This window comes from Theropithecus gelada, chromosome 6 (assembly GCF_003255815.1).
Source record: "Theropithecus gelada isolate Dixy chromosome 6, Tgel_1.0, whole genome shotgun sequence".
Lineage (NCBI taxonomy): Eukaryota > Metazoa > Chordata > Mammalia > Primates > Cercopithecidae > Theropithecus > Theropithecus gelada.
The window spans coordinates 19,179,759-19,188,958 of record NC_037673.1 but is presented as its reverse complement, the minus strand read 5'-3'; the positions used below and the strand labels follow the sequence as shown (position 1 = coordinate 19,188,958).

The following is a 9,200-nucleotide window of genomic DNA, read 5'->3' as shown; positions in this document are numbered from 1 at the left end:
TTCTTTGGGATAGAGCAAGATATTAAACAGCTCAACATTGTATCATTCGTCCTCACTCCTCCTTGGATTTATACATCTTAGTAAGTAAAAGAAAAGCACATAAGTCCTCTACTTCACACTCTGCTTTGTAGATAACCTATGTGAAGAGAGTTGTTGGAACCACAAATGGCCCTAGAAAGTAGATCCTAAGGATCAGAGTTCGCACATGAATTACTAAGAAGCTGAGCTAAACTTTTTAGTAATTAATGTGTGAAGGAGGTACTTGTGTGGTGGTAAAGTCTGGCATTCAATGTAATACAGCTACTGTGGTTTTAACTTGTGCTTAATGAGGATGGTATAAATAGGAAAGTAAGCCATTGTGATGCTCAGTTCCTCCGCACTTGACCTGTATGGGAAAAATAAGTAAAGATGACAAGCTGACTTTGTTTCACTGACTGGAACATTTTTAAAAATTAAAATGTTAGGATCAGAACACCAACATTCAACTAAATGCATACTGAGGAGGACATAAGGTCTCTAAGGTAACTTTGAAGCAGATTATGGTCTTCTGTAACCACAGAAAAGTTTGTTCCGAAAATCAGGCCAAAGTTCAAAATATAAAAGTGGCAGACCTTGTGAAGTCTTCACAAATCTCCTTTATCAAAGTCAAGGTATTCTGGAAAAAAAAAAATGTGAGACTCAAACCTGGAATGGGTGACAAGCCAAAGAAGCTTACATTCCATGTGTCCCTTGGACATTTTGAGGAAGGTTCAAAATATGCCCATTTAAGATCATGGTAACGAAGAATTTTGTCTCTTGTGGGATTAAAGTCTTAATATCCGTAACAGGAAGCAGCTCAGACCAAACTAATTGCTCACTAAGTCTGAGGGTATATAGTCAGAGTTTTCTAGAGGGACAGAACTAATAGGATAGATGTATATATAAAGGAGTTTATTAAGGAATATTGACTCACACGATCACAAGGAGAAATCCCACAGTAGGACGTCAGCAAGCTGAGGAGCAAGGGAGCCAGCAGGAGTTCCAAAGCATCAAAAGTAGGGAAGCAGACAGTTCAGTCTTTGGTCTGTGGTCAAAGGTCCAAACGTCGAAAAGCTGAAAAACTTGGAGTCCAATATTCGAGGGCAGGAAGCATCTAGCACGTGGGAAAGATGTCAGCTGGAGAACTAAGCCAGTCTAGTCTGCCCACATTCTTCTGCCTGCTTTATTCTGACCTTGCTGCCGCTGATTAGATTGTGCCCATCCAGATTGAGGGTGGGTCTGCCTTTCCCCGTCAACTGACTCAACTGTTATTATCCTTTGGCAACACCCTCACAGACACACCCAGGAACAATACTTTGCATCCTTCAATCCCATCAAGTTGACACTCAATATTAACCATTACAGAGGGTAATCTAGAAATTGTAGCAGAGGAGGAAAAAGATAATGGATATTACTACAATCTGTGATCAGTTGCAATAATGGGGAATGTAGCTTGCCTGAAGGCTTTTAGTTATTGCATATGGCTACCACTTAAAAGAAAATGTTTTTTATTGAACTTTTTCTTCCACTTTTGTTAAAAAAAAAAAAGGAAAAGGTCAAGACCTCTCATTCTGATAGATATGTAATCCCTATATTGCAACATGAGAGCCTAATATATTGGAGAAAATGGGTTTGGTTCTGATGGCACAGCCAGTATACTGGATCAGACACATTAAATATAGCATTTTGTATATATTTTTGCGGGATCACCTCTCTGTGGACACAGATGCAACCAGATTGTGCCTGACTTCGTGTTGGTACAACATCTCTTTGCCTCATTTCCTGAAATTCACTCTTGATGCCATTATGGGAACCTCTAGATACCTACTCATATGATACTTGGTAGGGTGAGGGCATTAACGGCAAACAGTTATGCTGATGTGGTTTGGCTGTGTCCCCACCAAAATCTTATCTTGAATTGTACTCCCATAATGCCCATGTGTTGTGCAAAGGACTCGGTAGGGGATAATTTGAATCATGGGAGTGGTTCCCCCATACTGTTCTCATGGTAGTGAAAAAATTTCACGAGATCTGATGGTTTAATCAGGGTTTCCACTTTTGCATCTTCCTCATTTTCATTTGATTCTGCCATGTAAAAAGTGCCTTTCATTGTCCACCATGATTCTGAGGCCTCTTCAGCCATGTGGAACTGTAAGTCCAATTAAATCTCTTTTACTTCCCAGTCTCTGGTATGTCTTTAACAGCAGTGAGAAAATGGACTAATAGAGTAAAGTGGTACCGGGAATGGGATGTTGCTGAAAATATACCCAAAAATTTGGAAGTGACTTTGGAACTGAGTAACAGACAGAAGCTGGAACAGTTGGGAGGGTTCAGAAGAAGACAGAAAAATATGAGAAAGTTTGGAACTTCCTGGGAACTTGCTGAATGGCTTTGACCAAAAGCCTGATAGCAATATGGACAATAAACTCCAGGCTGAGATGGTCGCTGATGGAGATGTGGAAATTTTTGGGAACTGGAGCAAAGGTGACTCTTGCTATGTTTCAGCAAAGAGACTGGAAGCATTTTGCTCCTGCCCTAGAGATTTGTGGAACTTTGAACTTGAGAGAGATGATTTAGGATATCTGATAGAAGACATTCCTAAGCATCAAAGCATTCAAGAGGTGAACTGGGTGCTATTAAAAACATTCAGTTTTACAAGGAAAGCAGAGCATAAAAGTTTGGAAAATTTGCAGCTTGACAATGTGATAGAAAAAGAAAAATCCATTTTCTGAGGAGAAATTCAGTTGGCTGCAGAAATTTGCATAAGTAATGAGGAGCTTAATTGTTAATCCCAAGACAAAGGGGAAAATGTCTCCAGGGCATGTCAGAGGTTTTCATGGCAGCCCCTCCCATCACAAGCTCAGAGGCCTAGGAGAAAATTATTTTGTGCGTCAGACCCAGGGACCCTGTGCTGTGTGGAGCCAAGAAACTTGGTGCCCTGTGTCCCAGCTGCTCCAACTGTAGCTGAAAGGGGCCAATGTAGAGCTTGGGCTGTGGCTTCATAGGCTGCAAGCCCCAAGCCTTGGCTGCTTCCAAGTGACGTTGAGTCTGTGAGTGCACGGATGTCAAGAACTGGGGTTTGGGAACCTCTGCCTAGATTTCAGAAGATGTATGGAAACACCTGGATGGCCAGGAAGCAGTTTGCTGCAGGTGGGTGGGGGGCACTCATGGAGAACCTCTGCTAGGGCAGTGCAGAAGAGAAATGTGGGGGTCAAAGACCCCACACAGAGTCCCTAATGGGGGACTGCCTAGTGGAGCTGTGAGAAGAGGGCCACCATCCTCCAGACCTCAAAATGGTAGATCCACGGACAGCTTGCACCGTGTACCTGGAAAAGTCGCAGACACTCAATGCCAGCCCATGAAAGCATCTGGCAGGGAGGCTGTAGCTTGCAAAGCCACAAGGGTAGAGCTGCCTAAGAATATGGGAACCCACCTCTTGCATTAGCTTGACCTGGATGTGAGACCTGGAGTCAAAGGAAATCATTTTGTAATTTTAAAATTTGACTGCCCCACTGGATTTTGGACCTTCATGGATCCCATAACCCGTTTGTTTTGATGAATTTCTCCCAATTGGAATGGCTGTATTTATCCAATACCTGCACCCCCATTGTTTCTAGGAATAACTCTCTTGCTTTTGATTTTACAGGCTCATAGGCAGAAGAGACTTGCCTTGTCTCAGATGAGACTTTGAACTGTGAACTTTTGGGTTAATGCTGAAATAATTTAAGACTTTGGGGGACTGTTGGGAAGGCATGATTGGTTTTGAAATGTGAGGACATGAGATTTGGTGGGGCCATGGCTGGAATGATATGGTTTGGCTGTGTCCACACCCAAATCTCACCTTGAATTTTACTCCCATAATTCCCACTTGTTGTGGGAGAGACCCGGTGGGAGATAATTTGAATCATGGGGATGGTTTCCCCATCCTGTCCTCATGGTAGTAAATATGTCTTATGAGATCTGATGGTTTTATAAGGGGTTTTTGCTTTGGCATCTTACTCATTTTCTCTTGTTACCACCATGTAAGAAGTGCCTTTTATCTCCTGCCATGAATCTAAGGCCTCCCCAACCATGTGGAACTCTAAGTCCAATTAAACCTCTTTTTCTTCCCAGTCTCAGGTATGCCCATATCAGCAGCATGAAAACAGCCTAATACATATGTCTTTTACCAATAGAAGATAAAAGCCAGTTGATAAATCCTACTCTCTTTCTTCTCCATGATGGTGTTCCTGAGATGTACTATGTATAGCTAATATGGTACATACCTGTGACTTTAATAATTAATCACTTAGTGCTGGGCCTTAGTGCTTTGGCCCCTTCCCTGTATTTTCTAGGACTATATGATTAGTGCACTAATAGCACTGAACGTCCCTGCCTCAGATTTCATTTTCTGGGAAACTCAAAATATCATCCAATAAAAAGAACTAAATAAATTAATCAATAATGACTATTTTGTATTTAGAAAATATACTAAAAGTAAATGTGTCTCACTTTTTCTTCTATTAAAATTAAGTTCTGAAAAAAAAAACCCTACTGTTTCTTTTTTCTTCTTCTTTTCTTTCCTTCTTTTTTTTTTTTTTTTTTTTCTTTTTTGAGACAGAATCTCACTCTGTCGCCCGGGCTGGAGTGCAGTGGTACGATCTCGGCTCACTGAAACCTCTGCCTCCCAGGTTGAAGTGATTCTCCTGCCTCAGCCTCCCAAGTAGCTGGGGTTACAGGTGTGTGCCACTGTGTCTGGTTGATTCTTGTATTTATAGTAGAGATAGGGTTTTACCATGTTGGCCAGGCTCATCTCAAACTCCTGACCTCAGGTGATCCCCCACCTCAGCCTCCCAACTCTACTGTTTCTAAGATTTTCTTGTCTGCTGTTCCCTTCTTTGAAGAGTAATTTGGAAATATTTGCTATAAACCTTTTTTCAGGCATTGTACTTTCAATAAATTATCTAAAGGATCTAATCTAAAGGTGGCTGCAAAACTTCATTTTTATAAACTGTAAACAAATTTTTTTTACACAAAGGTTGTCATCTAATCATATATTTCTCTAATTTAAACACCATTGTTCTTACTGTCTGCAGAAAGGCTGCTTCTTAACTTCCAATCTAATGATGGCAAGCACTAAATCCTGACTTTAACAGAATACTAATAAAAATGCCTCAGATATTTAAGTTGAAAGCAATACTTTGATAAATGGCTCTTGCAACAAATATTGGGAATGTACAAATATATTTTTTATTCAAAAATTCAAAATAAATTATCTTACAGACAATGACAGCAATAGACCATTATATATTGTCAACGAAAATGGTCACTGGTGATTACAGTGATTTCTTAAACATCAGCCAGCCTTTTCTCCTATCATTTTCTTTAACTGACTTCTCTGAAGTTATTGGTTAGAAACACTGCCTTGAGCTTTCTATCACAGTTTATGCATAATGTTAAAGTGCTATTCTGGAAGTTAGAACATACCACCTCCCATTCCTCCCATTGCCCCCATATCAGGGTCCTTCTCTTATTTAGGTATTTCTGTCACTACACCGTCTGCTGTAGTCAAAGCCATTTCAGCAGCATCCACTAAAGTGGTTCTCCAGTGATTCCTTTTCCCACCATATTCACAAAGTCTCAAAGCCTAATGTCATAACCGACCTCTGAGGATCATTGCATAATTTTCTCAACTTTCAAAGATTCTTCAACATCTGCATTCTTAGCCATAGTCATTGCAGAAATTTTGAGTGGTCTGTTAATAATACATATGCCAACTTTTTATCTTTATTAATGAATCCAAGGCTGGATGCACCAAAGCAATGCAACAATCCCTTCCCAGAACAATACCTTCTTCAAAACTAGCTATTGTAGCATTAAGGGTATCTGTAACTTCTTTTCATTGACTTTGACATCACTCATCCCACCAAGCTTCAGCACAGCTACTTCATTTGACTGTTTTGCCAGGTATCAATTTCATTCAGTTTTTCTTTTTTTTTTTTTCTGTTGGTTTTGTTTTGTTTTGTTTTTTGATGGAGCCTCACTCTGCCACCAGGCTGGAGTACAGTGGCTCAATTTTGGCTCACAGCAACCTCTGACTCCCTAGTTCAAGCGATTCTCCTGCCTCTGCCTCCTGAGTAGCTGGGAGTACAGGTACACACCACCACACCCAGCTAATTTTTATATTTTTAGTAGAGATGGGGTTTCACCATGTTGGCCAGGATGGTCTCGATCTCCTGCTCTCATGATCCGCCCACCTTGGCCTCCTAAAGTGCTGGGATTGCAGGTGTGAGCTACTGCATCTGGCCCAGTTTTTCCTTTTTGTATTCACTAGTTGTGACATCTAACTGGAGGAGTATCTTGAATACACTTTTGAATTTGAGCCTTGTCATCATTTCCTTTTAAAAGCGTACCATCATCTTTTGTCACAATGACCTCTCCAATTTCTTCTAAGTCATGAGGCTGAACAACTTCAAGATTTAGGGTCAACCCTTCTTGTTCAAACACTTTGCCACCAATAGCAGTAGTCGTATCTTTACGCTTGTTCCTTCAACTGTCACCTAAACCTGGAGCTTTGGCTGTTACAGCCTAAAGACCAACTTTTATACTATTCAAAACAATATTTTCAGCAGTTACAACCAAGGGCTTATAGTGAGCACTGGCGATTTAAAGACCAGGTATAATGGACTGGACACTGGAAATTTCCTTTTCACTCAGTAGAACATACACATACTGAAATTCACATACTATTATTCACAATATAATACACTTTTGATGTATTCATAAAGTATGGAGAAATATAGCCTTGATCAAACTTCATGCCTGCCATAATTTCTAGTTCATCTTTCAGTGTTTTTCCATTATTTACTGTGATGACACCCTTTCTTCCAGCTTTATTCATTGCATAAGAAATAGGTTGCCAATTTCTTTCTCTCTGTTTGCAGAAATCGTAGCATCTTGAGCAGTTTCTTCAGGAGTTGCTACTGGTTTAGACTGATTCTTAAGTTCAGCAACTACAGAATCAATAGCTAACATAATATGTCTCCTGATTTCCACTGGATTAGCACTTCTGCTAATTTTCTCTTTCCCTGACAATAGGGCATGCCAGTACAGTAGCAGTGGTGGTGCAATCCCCAACCTCTTCATCTCTGTTATTGGCAACATCTTGAACAGGTTTAGCTCCAATATTTTCATATTTATCTTCTAAGTTCATTGAGTGTGCAACAATCACTCCGTATTTTGTTACTTTAGGACTTCCCCAACTCTGTTCAATAATCACTATTCTTCTCTTTGGCTCCATTGTAACAGCTACAACATAGGCTTAAAGTCATATAACTTGAAGCATTAAGGCTGAGGCTTCTATACCAAATTTCACATCTTTAGCATAAGCCCAATTGACAGGAGAAGCTAGTACCCTGGACGCAGGTCTCATTTGGTGAGAGATTGTGAATAATCAAACCATGTCTGTAAGGCAGTGGCAGGGAGCGTGCTCATTGAGGCAGGTGATTATCAGCAAGTAAGGGCCAAAACCTCTTATAATTGTGATTATCATGTTATTATGTGCAATAGGAGAAAATCTTTGCAAACAGATGTATAGAGTCAAGATAAATTAAACAAGTTTTGATAAATATAAAAAAGAACATTATGCAGTGATTAAAATTAACATTCTGAAAGTTATATACATATCCTTGATATGATCTTAGGAGAACAATCTGTTGAAACCTGTATACAGGGTATGATATTTGTTTGAGAGACATACCAAAATACAAAATACAGATATGTATGATTTTTGTAGAACATTTTCTTATTTTGAATATGCTTTTCATTGTTAAGTTTGTTATTATAAATTATTACATCTAAATAAGATAAACAAATAGCATAAAGGATCTGATTCTATGTGTAATAATTTATCTTTGACAACTAAAATATTTTTTTCAAAGGAAATTATCATTTTTCAGATACTTCACAGTAGATAAATATTTATGTTCTTCCCTTGCCAAGTGGTGGCCAAATACTTTTTTCTCTTATTAAGTAATGTTTGTAACAGATTGCATCAGAAATCTCTGAAAGCATTGGTGTCTAGTCTTAGCAACATTTCCAGAATTTGCAATGGTAGTCAAATGGTATATTTTAAGAAGGCAACACCTAGTTGGCATATTTGTAGGGTTGTTATCAATGCAACAATACTAAAATGTGAAAAATAATCTTAAGACATTGATATTACATTTATTTTTCATATTTATTTGCAAAGAAAATCTAAAATTGCATTCAAATGGTATGAGGAAGCATTCTATTGACTCCTAATTTAATATCCCATCATCCAGCCTCCTCCCTAATCTTTCAATTAATGTATTTATCAGATGTCATTTTGCATTTTAACAGATATTTTCTCCAAAGTGCTCCTTCAACCATTAGCATTTTCTGTCTCTTTCGTGGCAACATCAGGTAAATTTTGCAACAAATAAGATGTAATATTGCCTGGGGAAAAAGACAAAAATGTGTATGTGTGGTTTTTTTTAATTGTTGAAGTCACACGTATAAGATAACAAAACTAGGTCCAAGATCTCTTAATTGCTATGTATTTCATATGACTATGACTCTGTTAGAAGAGGCTTGCTTCAGCACATACCCAGGTTTCTACTTCCTGGGAAAATATCTATATACCTTCAACTATGAAGAATAAAGGCCTGTAGTAGAGATAAAATCAATTTCTAGAAATTATGATGAAGATCTAATGCATTACATTTTGTTTCCTAGCATCTTTCTAGCTCTTTCTCAACCAATAGAAGAGCCACAATTTATAGTTATGTAGACATTTTTGACATATTTTTTCTATTATTTCTGGAAATGCCATGGTCAGTGGCAAGTAAACCCAGATAAACCATTTCCAGAAGTTCAGCCAATAGCAAAATTAACTACTGGCAACTGATTTGAAAAACAATATTATATGCTGCCAACAGATAAAGACATGAAATGTATATTGTATGCAAGTACTTTACAAAGGAACAAATCAACTGAAGAATTACCAGATTGGACATTGATTGATATTTCAATACTGCTGATTGATTAGCAAAACCGTAACCACTGTTGTCTTTTCTTACAGACTTTTGATCTCAATTGCCTAACCAAGGATGATTGCAAAGACTAGTATCATGAAAAAATGTGTTCTAGGCACAATATTGTCAAGACCAGAAGTGTTTTAT

At 38.6% G+C, this 9,200-nt stretch overlaps 1 pseudogene; it reads right to left on the bottom strand.

The window, feature by feature from the left end:
* Positions 1 to 5,473: 5,473 nt before the first annotated feature.
* LOC112626678 lies at positions 5,474 to 7,459 on the bottom strand (annotated as a pseudogene).
* Between the last annotated feature and the right edge of the window lie 1,741 nt (positions 7,460 to 9,200).